Here is a 14,546-nt window from a genome sequence, read left to right as displayed (position 1 = left end):
TTAGCAACCCTATAGGTACAGAGTAGAACTGCCCCAGAGGGTTTTCAAAGAGTGGCTGGTGGATTCGAACTGCTGATCTTTTGGTTAGCAGCCAAGTTCTTAACCACTGTGCCACCGGAGCTCTAAAAGAACAATAAAAAACAACAGAAACCCACTGCCATCGAATCAATTCCAACTCATAGCAACCCTATAGGACAGAGTAGAACTGCCCCATAGAGTTTCCAAGGAGCACCTCGTGGATTCAAACTGCCGACTTTTTGGTTAGCAGATGTAGCTCTTAACCACTACTCGCCACCAGGATTTCCAAAAGAGCAATAGACATATATAAAAGAAGGGATTAACATGGTCTGGGATGGGAAGGGGAAGCATTAGGGATGGCTTCCTCGAGGATGTGGCACCTAACCTGAGACCTGAAAGATGAATAGAAATTAGCTGTGTAGGAATCCCACCACCTGTCTACCAGTTTGTTGTACTGTGGTGACTTGCATGTTGCTGTGATACTGGAAGTTATACCACTGGTATTTCAAATACCAGCAGGGTCAGCCATGATGGACAGTTTTCAGTGGAGCTTCCAGACTAAGACTGGGAAAAAAGGCCTGGTGATCTACTTCCGACAATTAGCCGATTTCAATGTTTTTTTCTGTTATATGTAAGGTCACCATGAGTCAGAGCCAAATTGACAGCAACTAACAACAATCAACAAATTTTATTCATTCATTCAAACTATGAAGCCACTGTTGAGTGTCAAGGAAACAGTGATGAACAAGACAGATTGAGTCCCTGCCCTCATGAAGCTTACCGAACCAAAAACCCATTGCTATCGAGTCGATTCCGACTCATAACGACCCTATAGGACAGAGTAGAACTGCCCCACAGGGTTTCCAAGGAGCACCTGGCGGTTTTGAACTGCCGGCCCTTTGGTTAGCAGCCGTAGCATTTAACCACTACGCCACCATTGTTTCCCATGAAGTTTACAGTCTAGTAGAATTCCCAGAATGTTGAAGACCAGGGAAAGAGTTTTCAGAGACTCTGAGCATTGCTGCTCCTTCCTATCTTTTCTAGCTAGAGGAGTGGAGGCAGGTTACCATAAAGTTCCAGGTAACTGGTCTCTTAGTTTCTAGAACGATCCCATTCTGAGACGGTAAGGACAATGCCTTTTCAAAATTCACTCATCCCCTTTTGAGCCTAGTGTTTACGTGGAGGGAAAGTTTCAGTTTTTGATAGTTTGGACTCTGAGTCAGAAACCACTGAGGGCCCTCGACACGTACACAAACACCTTAGTTCCTGTTCCTTGCTTATTTGCAAAATACCTCCCCAGCTCCTGGCATCTGAAGGCTGGTACTAAGGATTCTGCTAAGACTTAATTTCATGATGTAAATTCTACATACCCAGGAGAGGTGGGCTTTATTTTCAAAATATCCTTTTTGCTCTAAAGTAGATAAATTAAGTGGAAATAATTTCCAGTACCCAATATTTATTAACTTTACAAAAGATTTCACGGTACAGACAGGTTCTCAGTGTGGGGTATTTTTCCCAATGTTTTCATTACAAAAATACAGAAAAGTTCAAAAAACTGTACCCAGAGCATGCATATACCTACCACCTATATTCTATAATTAAGGAGCTCTGGTGGTGCAGTGGTTAAGCACTCAGCTGCTAACCAAAAGGTCTGCAGTTGGAACCCATCAGCTGTTCTGCAGGACAAAGATGTGATAGTCTGCTTCTGTAAAAGATTACAGCCTTGGAAACCCTATGGGGCAGTTCTACCCTATCTCATAGGGCCGTTATGAGTTGAACTTGACAACAATAGATTTGGGTTTGGTGGTGCAATGGCTAAGTGCTTGGCTACTAACCAAAAGTTTGGGAGTTCAAACCCATCAGTGGCTCTGTGGAAGAAAAAACCTGGTGATCTGCTCCGGTAAAGATTACAGCCTGGGAAACACTATGGGGCAGCTATACTCTGTCCCACAGGGTCACTAGGAGCCGGAATTGACTTGAGGGCAGGCAACAACAACATATTCTACAATTAACATCTTACTTTATCACATACCTGTCCATCCATTGGTCAATGTACCAATCTTATTTTTGAATGCATTTCAAAGTAGCAAACATCAGCACACTTCACCCCTAAACACTTCAGCATGTACATTATTAATCAGAGTTCAAAATTTGTTTATGGTTCTTTTCTTTAGGTAAAATCAACATAAGGTAAAATGAACAAATCTGAAGTGTACCATTTGATGAGTTCCCACAAATGCATACACCTGTGCAAATCAAGTCCCTATCAAGATACAGAATATTTTCATCACCCCTGTAAGTTCACTCACACCCCCCCCCCATCAATCTCAGCCCCTCCATCAGAGGCAACTGCTATCGTGATTTTTTTTTCACTATACATAAGTTTTGCCCAGGAGTCCCTGGGTGGTCCAAATGGTTAAGTGCTCAACTACTAGCCAAAAGGTTGGCAGTTCAAACCCACCCAGTAATGCCTCAGAAAACTGGCCTGGCAATATGCTTCCTAAAGGTCACAGCTTTGAAAACCGTATGGAGCAGTTCTACTCTGTACACATGGGGTTGCCATGAGTCAGAATCCACTCGATGGCAACTAACAACAACAAAGTTTTGCCCATTCAAGAACTTCCTATAAATGGAATCACAGGATCTGTAATCTTTTGTGTTTTGCTTCTTTCACTCAACATGTTTATGGGGTTCTTATGTTATTGCATTTACCAGTAGTCCATTCATTTTTATTGCTGAGTAGTTTGCCATTGTATGAATATGCAATTTCCATTCCATAAATTTTGGAAATCCCATTGCCTTTCTCAAAATTTCTGTGAATTCCCAAGAAAGAAGAGCTGGGAGCCAGTAGGCAAAGAAGAGATCAAAATTTAGAGGTCAGAGGCCAAAAAAGTCCATAACCCTGAGGCCGGGTCAGGAGCCAGGCTGGAGTGGCCTAGAGACCAGGAAGACCAGTGAGGGCTCAGAGTAGGCAGGAATTGGAAAATATATGAAAGCAAGGCAGGACCGGGACCATCAGAGAGAATCTTAAGAGTGTTCAATTCCAACAGTGAAAAACTCCTACCAGACCAAGGTAGGTAGGGCAGGTATTGATCAGGGGGGAAATGAGAACAAGGAAGGCCTACTTCAGATGGAGTGGTTAAGGAAGACCTCTCCGAGGAAGCAACAGGTAAACAGACTTGAAGAATAAGAAGGAATCTGTCATTCAGTGAGCCCAGAAAAAAATGTTCTAGGAAACAGCTAGAGCAAAGGCTGTGAGACGAAAAATAGGTTGAGGAAACAATAGAAGGCCAGAATGGCTGAAGTGTGGAAATGCCAGGAAGACTGTCATGAGATAAGGCTGAAGAGAATGGACAGCTCACGCAGGGCCTTACAGGCCGTAGAAGTTTTATCTTTACCCTAGCAATAATAGGGATATTTAGAGGGTTTTAAGGAGGGGGTAGGGATTATTTCATTTGTTTTTAAAAGACCAGAGTGGCTGCAGGGTGGAAAATGGTTTGGAGAAGAGCAAGGGTGGAAGCAGGGATGCCAGTTAGGAAGGTATTGCAGTTGTCCAAGAGAGAAGATACTTGGATCATGGTAGTAATAGTGGGGAGTTTCTGGGTGGTGTAAACAGTTAAAAAGCTCAGTCGCTAACCAAAAGTTTAGAGGTTCAAGTCTACCCAGAGGTGCCTTGGAAGAATGGCCTGGAGATTTACTTCCAAAAAGATCAGCCATTGAAAATCTTATGGAGCACAGTTCTACTCTAACACACTTGGGGTCACCATGAGCTGGAGTCAACTCGATGGCAACTAACTAGTATTTTTTATAATAGTAGAGGTAGAAATAAGGTTTAAAGATAAATGTAAGAAAACTGACAAGACTTGATGGATGGATGTTTGTGAGTGAGTGAGTGAGTGAGTGTGTGTGTGTGTGCGCATGTGTCTAAAAAAGTGTCTGGGAAAATAACCATCAAACTATTAGCTGTGACTATCTTTGGATGGTGGGGTTATTAATAGATTGTATTTTCTTCTTTGTGATTATATTTTCTAAAATTTCTACTATGAACACGGATTACTTTTATAATAGAAAAGAACAATAAAGTTATCACATTCTTTTAAAAAACCTAAAGGAAGGTGACATCAGACCTTAACCATTGACATGAACGTGCTTTTTGCTATGCTGATCTCCTTAGAAGGTCCTCCACTCTCCAGAGACAATCTAAAATGTTTGAATACCTCTGGGAAACTACCTTCAGGTCTTGCAGCCCACCCTCCAATCTCCTCATCTACTAAACATCTTCATCCTATGAGGATGGGCTTCATTTTTTTTTTAATAGTCCCAAATTATTTGGAACTAAATCTGTTGAGGCCCATGGCTGGAGGAGAGGGGCAAGTGGAAAACTCAGTGATACCATTTTGGTTAAAACAACCAACACCTATGACTCCAAACTAACAAGACCTGGTTCACTTTTTTTTTTTTTTTGGTTCCTAAACTGACTCTGAAGACAGATTCCAAAGAAATCATCTAGGTGGTTTTTGAGGAACGGAAGCATCCTTAGATATAATTTATACAATCTCCAAAATTAAAAAAAAAATTCTCATGATCTTACAGTCATTCCTCATATATGACAGGCCAACTCTCTTTTCTGAACACCAACGGGAAACTCCTCCATCCCATCTCATTCCTCCAACCAAAGGTCTAGGATTTAAGCAGGGTCTCCAAATAGCACTGATTTAATGTTCAGAAATAATACTCGGGAATGTTACATGAGTCAGAAATAGAAACGTGAGTCAGAAACAGAAGACAGGCCTTTGCTGGGAAAACAGAAGACCAAAAAGTTTCCAGCACAGAAGACCACGGCCATATTCCGTGATTAAAGGATAATACACAAAAGTGATTTAAAAAAAAAAAAGGATATATTACGAGGTAAACATGGTTCTGACCTTGCTTACCAGATAGTCTGTACGAACAATTTCACATTTTTTCACCACATCAAAGATTCTGCTTCTAGGTATGGCTGGCATCTCTCTCTCCCAACCTCACAGTACCTTCCTACAGAATCAAGGCCTCTTTTCAAATTTACAGCCCTTTTTTTAAGGGGCAGATGACCCAGTAAGCAAGATAAACACAGGCTTACTTGTGCTTACTAACAATTTCACTACAGATGATCCGGTAAAAAGGTAAGCACTGTGCTTACCTCCTTGCCTATTGGCTAATCTGCCCCTGATTACAAAACATGAGTTGGGCTCTTTTTCCAGTTCCCATACTTCAAACTCAAATGCTGAAACCAGACAATCAGATGTGGTTTTCAATCATGGGTGACAGCTGCTTTGGTTCTAAAAGAAGACGAAGAATAAAAACACGGCTCCAAACCAGTTTGGGTTGAACCCCTGCTGAGAATTTGCATTTCTAACAAGTTCCCTGCTGAGAGTTTGCATTTCCACTCCAGATATACTGAATCAGAATCTACAGTTTAACAAAATCCCCAGGTGATGCTTATGTATAATTTCCTGGGAACTTGTTAGAAATGCAAATTCTCAGCAGGGGTTGCACCCAAACAAACTGATTTGAAGCACTGAATAAAAGAGTTGCCTAGCTTTTTTACCTGTTTATTTTACATTCTCTATAACTTACCGCTTGTCAGTGATATATTAGATGGCTCTTGGTATTTTATGGTGATGCATAAAGATAATGTAATTATGAATATGCCATTTGCAGAACAAAGTCAGTATCTTGGGGAAAATTGCTATCTTAATTGGCTGCAATAACTATCCTGGGTACAAGGACCTGAAATATGTGATCGTAATGCAGAAAAACTAAGTCAAGTCAAAATAAGAACTTCTGTACTAAAGTATGCAACTTTTCCCAGAATGGTAGTGTCTGGGTGCTCTCAACCAGCTTTAGGTCTAGAAAGGAAAGATTCTTGTCTGTCTGACCCTCTAAACCTTTGCTTGGAAATGATTAAAAATCAAGATGATGCCCAGCACTCACCCCCCAAAACACCTCAGAAGAGTGAAAGGATGAGTCCCCACTGGTAGTAAATACTTAGCATTGATTAGGAGTCCCTGGGTAGCACAAGCGGTCAAGCCCAGGGGCACCTCAGAAGAAAGGCCTGGCCATCTTGGCCACAGCCAAGGAAACCACAGTTCTACTCTGACACACACGGGGTTACCATGAGTCCAAATCAACTCAATGGCAACTGGTTTAGTTTAGATCAGTTTTGCTAAGTATTTGATAAGATTTTTCAATGCAATTCTTTATTACCCGCCCAAAGGGAAGAGAAGTTTTTAATGCCTTTCCTTCTTCAGAGGAAAAGATAAGCTCTCATCATCTGCCTCCAGATACATCTTCTGAAAATGCAGTGTGCACAGGCCACTTCCTGCTCAAACACCTTCCAGTGCCCCCCTCACCCCACACTACCTATGAAATAATTCAGTCTTACATGCAAGGCCCTCTACCACCTGGTCCCAATCAACAGTTCCAACCTTATTTACCAACACACAGCACCCCCTTCACATATCCTCATTCAAGGTAAATTTAATGAATTCCTATTTCTCTTATATGCCCCAGGCTTTCCTGCCTTATTCTCTATATCCACACTCTTCCCTCCAGCCCTACTCTGTTTTATTCAACCCAGTGGTCAATTTTCAGTCCTCATCTTATCCTCTCAGCAACATTTGACCTGTAACTGCTCCCTCTTTCTAGAAATTGCTTCCTTGGCTTCTGGGACACCTCACTCTCCAGATTTTCCTTCTACTCCTCTGACCATTCTTTCTCCTTTATCAGACTCATACTTCTCTCCCTCTTCCCAACTTTTATAAATAAATGTTGTAGTGGGCCAGGACTGAGTCCTGGACACTCTTTTTTTTTTTTCCTACAGTCTCTGCCTACGTGATCTCATCTAGCCCCATGGTTTGTCAAACTATCTTTATAAAGATAATTCTCAAATGTGTATCTCCAGCCTAGACCTTTGTCCTAACTCCAGCTCATGTATTCGACTCCCTGTTTGACAACGGTCCTTGCATCTCAAAGTAAACTGAGCAGCTCTGGATCTCCCCCTACTATGCCACTAAAACCTGCATCTCCCCCAATCTTCCCCATCTCAGTGAATGGCAATTCTAAGCCAGAAGGGCTAAGCCAGGAGCCTGGATCTTATCCTTGTGTCCTGCTTCTCCCTCATCCCACACATCCAACCACTGAAAAAGAGATGCTAGATCTGTGAGGGGGTTAAATAGTGTCCTCTTTTAGACTGGCGGAGTCTGAGGTGTCTGTAGGTTGTCCAGGTGGAACTGTGATGCAGGCAGTCGGACGTATGGATCTGCGGCTGAGGAATGGGGTCTTGGCCACAGATGACATCTCAAATCCAAAGAAGAGGTGAGTGTCAGGAAGAATCTCGAGATCCAGATTTTTAGTTTGGGTGATTGAGGTGTTTGCAATGGCATTCATTGTTGATGCAGAACACAGGAGAAGGAACAGTCTGCCAAGAAAGAGGATGGGGTCCATCTCAGATACATTAAGTCTGAGGCACTCATAGGACCTCCTATGATAGAAATGTTAAGGTGGCAATTGGCTGTATAGTTCTGGAACTCAGGAGAAAGCCACTTCTGAGAATGGAGCCCTGGGGAACATTAACATTTTAGGACTCTTGAATGGAGACTAGGGACTGATTAAAGTGTCTGAGAAGGTAAAGCCAGAGAGGCCCAAGAAGAGCCACTCCATGCTGCCAGCATACAAGAAACACCAAATCAAGATACAAGAGAGACAGCATCACGCAAGCTTTTCCAGTTCCTAGTTGCCTCCCAACTTCAAACCCTCAGTTATATAGTTTGTAAACTTGTAGAATATAAATACTAGAGATGGATCAGACCTTAGAGATCATCTAGTCCACATAGTATGCAAGCGAAGTACACAGACACTGGAGTCAGAATGCCTGTTTTATCTTAGGCAGGAAACTTGTCCCTCAGTGTACTCATCTGTAAAATGGGGATAGCACATTTGTCATAGGGCTTTAATGAGAATTAAGCGATATTTGTAAAGCACTTAGAACAGTGCCTGGCACATAAGTAAGCACTATGTGACTGCGTATTTAAAAAAAATTGAATAGAATCAACTGGGAAACTCTTAAACCACCACATAAGCCACACTCCCAAGAGATGCTGGCTTAATTGGTATGGGGTGGGGCCTAGGCATCAATATTTATTAAAACCTCCCTAGGTGATCCTCATGTATAGCCAGGGTTAAGAGCTATTGATTTAGTCCAACGTTTCTTAAACTTCAATGTGCAGAGGATTCTCCTGGGGATTTGTTACAAAGCAATTTCTGATTCCATAGTTCTGAGGGGGAGCCTACGTTTTTAACAAGCATCCAAGTGATACGGATTCTGCTCGTCTTCAAACCTTACTCTGACGAACCTCCTTCATTTTCAAACAGAGGTTAATGACTTCCCGAAGGTCACGAAGCTAGGTAGTAGCAGAGCTGACTCAGGGCTGCTGCCTTCTAACCCTTCCTACTCTCCTTTCTATCTCCTTCCTCACTACTACCACACACCAAACACAAAATGCATCCTTGATGCTGAAGAACAGCAGCTCTCCACCTTTCCTCCCTAGTGACACCCCTGCCATATGGGCCATTTCCATGCATGACAAAGGCACAGGCCACCCTGGGGGCCATGCTGTTCCCATGTCTCTAGCTCTACCTCCCACTCTCTGCCATTTTAGGAAGTGTGTCCAGGTGTGAATGACTGAGGGTGATGCTAGTAAAAGGTCAACCCTGAATGTATTTGAACTTCTTTTTGACTCATCTGAAATTTGGGTCTGTTACTGGTAGCACAACCACCCCCTCACCATCAGTCTTCTGGCACCAGGGCTTTGAACCGGTTCATTCTAGTTCAAACCTCTGCTGAGAATTTGCATTTCCACCCCAGATATATAGAATCAAAAACTACAGTTTAACAAGATCCCCAGTTGATTCTTATGCATAGTAAATATTGAGAACCACTGCTCTACTAGTGGCTCTCAAAACTGGTCCCTAACTAGCAGCACTGGCATCGCCTTGGAACTTGTTTGAAATGCAAATTCTCAGCAGGGGTTCGAACCAGAACAAATTGGTTCAAAGCCCTGTCTGGCACATATCAACCACAATGATACCGGAAAGGGTTCCTAATGGTAACTTCCCTTACAAAGTGATTTTGGAAAGGAAAAAATTGTCCTTTAACTTTTGTGAAAGTCTGAGCTTTCATAGTTCAGGATTACTTGGTTGTTGTTGGTGTTGGGTGGCCCTAGGTTGTAGGGTCACTGAAAGAGTCTGGGTGGCTTTGTGAGCACCAAGGCCTGGCAGGAGATGGGGGAGGGGAGCTTTACAGTTTGTTAGCAGCAGCCTCCAGAAGAGTCAGGCTCCACAAGGTTCTTCCCACTCCCCAGGCACCACATCCCTGGCTTTCCCAGAGGTCTTGTCCCCCATCAGCTGCTCCACCTGCTACTCAACTCATTTAAATGTTCAAACCAGCTGTGCCAATTAGCACTGACCAAATGTAAAAGTCAGGATGAAGAAGCCTTTACAAAATGCTCCCACCCCTCCTCCCCAGACACGTTCTTCTATTTCTTCAAGGTAGGGAGGCTTTTTTGTGAGATGCTGTGAGAGCGGGGAAGGGAAACATATTTGCAGAGGTAAAGCAAATATGGCCAAGAAAGGCCTTAGCAAGCTGATGTTTGCAGATTCTGTCTGCAGAGTGGTATTGAACTTTCTCTGGAAACCTTGTGATATGTGACAGAAAGAATAAAGAATACCTCTGGCAAGTGTCCACATGGGGATTGTTAATAAGGAGTACACTCAACTGTGTGTATGGATTAATCTGACTCATTAGAAGGAAAATGCTGATATTTCTGTCCAAATGTGCTTAGGTTCTGTGACAGAGACAAGAGTCACTTGGGACTTATCTGAGATGGCTATATGCACCCCTATTAGTACTGCAGACTATATTTAAATATCAGGTACCTGGATCAATGGCCACTTTATGACAGACAATATTCTATACCTTCTGTAAGTTTTTCAACTGAGTCAAATGGATTCTGCCACATCAACACCGCAAAATGGTGACTGTTAATTAGCACTCCAGCCGGGGACCCCAGTACCTCAAAGTTAGCTGAGAGAAACAGTCCTCACTTCTGCTTGCCCTCCATCTTAACTAAGCACAGAATCACACACTCCCAACTCCCAGGTCTGTTGCCAACAGTGTCTGTCACTGACAATGATGCTCAAGAAAGAAGAAATGCCCCAGAGCCAAGTCAGACAGCACGCTTGAGCAGACAGAGCTCTGGGCAAGGAGACCCAGAGTTGAGTCCAAGATCTACCACGAACTCACCTGCTGATGATCTCTCTGGCCCTCTGTTTCTTCTTCAGTAAAATGAGGGGAGTACATAAGATTATGTCAAAGATACCTTCCAGTTCACACCTGCTAGGGTTTCTTTGGAACCTGTTTTCTTTCTCTTAACTGTCATTGCCTACCACTGAAGCATGTGTACCTGATACATTTGTGCTCAGACTCTTGCTTTGTACCAAAGCGCCAAGTGTCCAAAGTCGGAGGGAGGAGGCTGGTAGATCAGCTGTGGTTTTGCTTCAGCTTTTTCAAACCAACTCACCAAGACCTCTAGAATTTGTGTTCTAAGCACGCTTAGAGGCAGAAACATCACATTTATTCAATGATCAGGCTTAGTACTTAACATGAAGATAGAAATTTAGGTCACAGAGAAATCCCAACAATTCAGCTCCAACAGAGCAGACAGACCTGGGTTTGAATCCAAGCTCCACTCCCATCCTAACTGTGTGACACTGAGCACATGACATAACCTCTCCAAGTTCCAGTTTCTATAAAATGGGAATGATAATAATAGTAAAATATTGAAGCTGTAAAGGATTTCGTTTTACTTGGATCCACAATCAACACCCATGGAAGCAGCAGTCAAGAAATCAAACAACACATTGCATTGGGCAAATCTGCTGCAAAAGATCTCTTTAAAGTGTTAAAAAGCAAAGATGTCACTTGGAGGACTAAGGTGTGTCTGAACCAAGCCAAGGTGTTTTCAATCGCCTAATATACATGGGAAAGCTGGACAATGAATAAGGAAGACCAAAGAAGAATTGACGCCTTTGAACTGTGGTGTTGGCGAAGAATATTGAATATACCTTGGACTACCAGAAAAATGAACAAATCTGTCTTGGAAGAAGTACAGCCAGAATGCTCATTAGAAGCAAAGATGGTGATACTTTGTCTCCACATACTTTGGACGTATTATCAGGAGGGACCAGTCCCTGGAAAAGGACATCATGCTTGGTAAACTAGACGGTCAGCGAAAAAGAGGATGACCCTCAACCAGATGGATTGACACAGTGGCTGCAACAATGGGCTCAAGTACAACAATAATTGTGAGGATGGTGTAGGACCAGGCAGTGTTTCGTTCTGTTGTACATAGGATTGCTATGAGTTGGGACTGACTTGACGGCACCTAATGACAATAATCGTGTCTACCCCACTGGGTTCTTCTGAGGATCAAAAGAGACAAGACACATGTCCAGCCCGGGACATGGTGAACACTAAATAAATAAAGGCTAGCTCTGACACCCAGGCTATTCATTGTACTCTGTCTCCCTGCCTGCCCGAAGCTCTTACACATCCATACATCTATCATCAGTCCTCAGGCAGAAAAGCTGACAGTGCTAATGAATGTGGAGGGACAGTGAGTGGTACAGGTCCACATGTAGAAAACAAGCAGTGGCATACTTACCTCATAGGATGCCCCTAATTATAGCTTGGAAACCTCAGTTTGGAGTTGGGGTTGTGACTGTGGCTGTGGTTGTTTCCAAGATTGGACTTCTTTCATTTTCTCCGGGAAACAATCTGAGTGATGCCCTACAGGTGTACAGGTGGGGCAGGAGAAAAATTGGCTTAATTCCTGTTCTGCACCTGTTAGATTCAAGTCCACGCTACTTGTTGTTGTCATTGTTGTCATTAGCTTCCACAGAGTTGGCCCCTGACTCATGGCAACCCTAGGCACAAAGGAATTAAACACTGCCCGGTCCTGCACCATCCTCATGATCATTTACAGCCTGGACAATTGTGATTCATAGGGTTTTTATTGGCTGATTTTTGGAGGTAGATATCTAGGCTTTTCTTCCTAGTTCATCTTAGTCTGGAAGCTCCACTGAAACCTGTCCAGCATCATGCCCCATTGCCCCGTTGCCAACAAGCCAATGCTGACTTACAGCAACCCTATAAAAAAAAAAAAAACCCTATAGGACGGAGTAAAACTGCCCCCATAGGGTTTCCAAGGAGCAGCTGGTGGATTCAAACTGCTGACCTTTTGGTTAGCAGCCAAGCTCTTAACCACTGTGCCACCAGGGCTCCATTCAGCATCACAGCAATATGCAAACCTCCACTGACAGAGGAGTGGTGGCTGCACGTAAGGTGCATCGGCCAGGAATTGATCCCAGGTGTCCTGCTTGGAAGGCGAGAATTCTACCACTGAAGCACCAATACCCCCGCACCACCACTACTTACTCCATGGAAAATGGAAGGCAGAAACTTCCCAAGAAAGTCCCATAGCTCTCTCCTGGGGTTTAGGGCCATCCGCTGAACTTAGCAAAACAGGTTGCTGTTATTTTGCCTTCTCACCCACCAAATTCAAAATCAAGATCATCTAAACCTTGCTTAGATGCCTGAGATGAGAGATACCGCCCTGTTTTCCTTTACTGACCTGCCAAGTTTTTCTTTCCAATCTCTTTTTAGAACTTCTGAGAAATGACAGTAAAGAGTATTGACACGGAGAAACGTTTTGCTCTGCAGTTGTTTTCATTCTCCCCTTTAGAAACAATAGCAATCAAAGGGGAAAAAAAGTTGAATTATCCTAAAATAGGGGAACAAAATGCATGACCAAACAAAAAACCACAAAACTCTCCTCTTCACTGAGAAAAATCTATTGCTTTCTCACTCTTGGGATCCCAAAGGCGTCACACAGCATATGGTGTCAGGGCACTTAATAAGTATTGTTTAATGGGATGACGACGGTGGAGATGATGATTTTAATGATAAGAACAAATGGCTCCCCACCACACATATGTCTTAGCCTTCTATTATGTAACAGAACAATGTCCTTTCTTTCCCATATTTCTCTGTAGATCACCTTTTCTAGGAAACATTACACACGGGTTTACAACAGGGAATTCAAGTCACGACTCTCCTACTCACCAGCTGTGTGTGTTTAGACAAGTTATTTAACCTCTCTGTGCTTTTGGTTTCCTCATTTTTAAATGTAGATAACCATAGTGCCCCTCTTTCCCAATCTGTGTGCTAAGGAAAACGATTTAACATATGCAAGGAACCTGGCACATAATAGGTGCTTGAGAATTGCCTACCACGGCAGCCCCCCTCCATAAGAACCATTATGACAGTTTGACCACAAGAAAGCACCCCATGACCCCCACTTGTTCCAGGAAACGGCCAGCCACAGAAAATCCTCCACCCTTAACATTGAACAATCCTTCCTCTTTTGAAATGTCCCCAAACTGCTCACTTGCCTGTTTGCAGCCACCCAAATATAGCTGAAGCCAAAAGCCATTGCCATTGAGTTGATTCCAACTCATGGCAACCCTATACTTGAAGACCAATTAGAAAATCTCCCCACCTTCCAAAAGCGCCACCCTATAGAATGCTTCCCGATCAGAGACTGTCTCAATATTTCCTCTTTTTACTCTGCAGATTTCACTCTCCTTTCTAATCCCTTTGAGTCCATGCTGAAACAAAAGCAATGGTCACAAGTTTATAAATAAACAGCCTTTGTTACTTTTGTCTCAGACTTAGTTTTGCCTTTGACATGCTCAAGAAATAGCAGCTATGTTGAGGAATAGTTTTAAATCCCACTTGTCAACCATTTTATATTGAGTGCTCACTAGGGCCTTGCACATAGAAGGCACATAGTGCATATTCCTGAAACCGTTAAAGGTATGTCAACTACTATTTTAATCAATACTTATTGAGCCTCCTGTGTTATTAGCTACTCTGCTAGACATTCTCTCTTTTTATCACATTATTGAACAGGAAGACCCACGATGAGATGGATTGACACAGTGGCCACAACAATGGGCTCAAGCATAGCAACGATTGTGAGGATGGCGCAGGACGAGGCAGTGCTTTGTTTCTTTGTGCACAGGGTTGCTATGAGTCAAAAATTACTCGACGACACCTATCAACAACAACAACAAACCTTACACAGATTGAGAACCTGTGTAACACAACCTCTAGAAGTCATGTTAACAATAAAGAAGGACTCTGGTGTCCATGGAACCTGAGATTTGGAGAGCCCAGGACATTTTTGACTTATATTTCAGTTGGTGGGCTTCCCTCAGCATGCAGGGAACATGACAAGTGAAATAAATAATGTTCTTCTCTCTTCTCTCCTTTTCCAAACCTTGCAATGCACTTTCCCTAAGTGCCTTCAGGATCTTCTGTTCTTTTGACATGAACTCTGTGTAGGAATGTGAGGTAAGGGCAGTGA

At 43.0% G+C, this 14,546-nt stretch overlaps 1 long non-coding RNA gene across 1 annotated transcript in view; it reads right to left on the bottom strand.

Moving 5' to 3' along the window:
* The window catches only part of LOC135228803 (uncharacterized), a 163,023-nt gene extending 148,740 nt beyond the window's left edge, over window positions 1–14,283 (bottom strand). The window contains exons 1-2 of the long non-coding RNA XR_010319662.1: window positions 12,750–14,283; window positions 11,781–11,905 (exon numbers count right to left, since the gene is read on the bottom strand). This is a non-coding gene — a long non-coding RNA (uncharacterized LOC135228803). The remainder of the gene's footprint in view (window positions 1–11,780; window positions 11,906–12,749) is intronic.
* Window positions 14,284–14,546: the final 263 nt, after the last annotated feature.

The sequence above is a fragment of the Loxodonta africana genome, chromosome X (assembly GCF_030014295.1).
Source record: "Loxodonta africana isolate mLoxAfr1 chromosome X, mLoxAfr1.hap2, whole genome shotgun sequence".
NCBI lineage: Eukaryota > Metazoa > Chordata > Mammalia > Proboscidea > Elephantidae > Loxodonta > Loxodonta africana.
The sequence above is the reverse complement of the archived record's forward strand: the minus strand, read 5'-3'. Positions and strand labels throughout refer to the sequence as shown.